Source organism: Arachis duranensis, chromosome 1, assembly GCF_000817695.3.
Source record: "Arachis duranensis cultivar V14167 chromosome 1, aradu.V14167.gnm2.J7QH, whole genome shotgun sequence".
Taxonomy (NCBI): domain Eukaryota; kingdom Viridiplantae; phylum Streptophyta; class Magnoliopsida; order Fabales; family Fabaceae; genus Arachis; species Arachis duranensis.
The window spans coordinates 76,800,688-76,801,036 of NC_029772.3; positions in this window are offsets into that span (position 1 = coordinate 76,800,688).

Below are 349 nucleotides of genomic sequence, written 5' to 3' on the forward strand. Positions count from 1 at the left end.
GGAGCTACAGAAGCCCAATTGGCGCGCTCTTAACGGCGTTGGAAAGTAGACATCCTGGGCTTTCCAGAAATATATGATAGTCCATACCTTGCCCAAGATTTGATGGCCCAAACCGGCGCTCAAAGTCACCCTCAGAAATCCCAGCGTTAAACGCCGGAACTGGCACCAAAGTAGGAGTTAAACGCCCAAACTGGCACCAAAGCTGGCGTTTAACTCCAAGAAGAGTCTCTACACGAAAATGCTTCAATGCTCAGCCCAAGCACACACCATGTGGGCCCGGAAGTGGATTTTTATGTAATTTACTCATCTTTGTAAACCCTAGGCTACTAGTTCTCTACAAATAGGACCT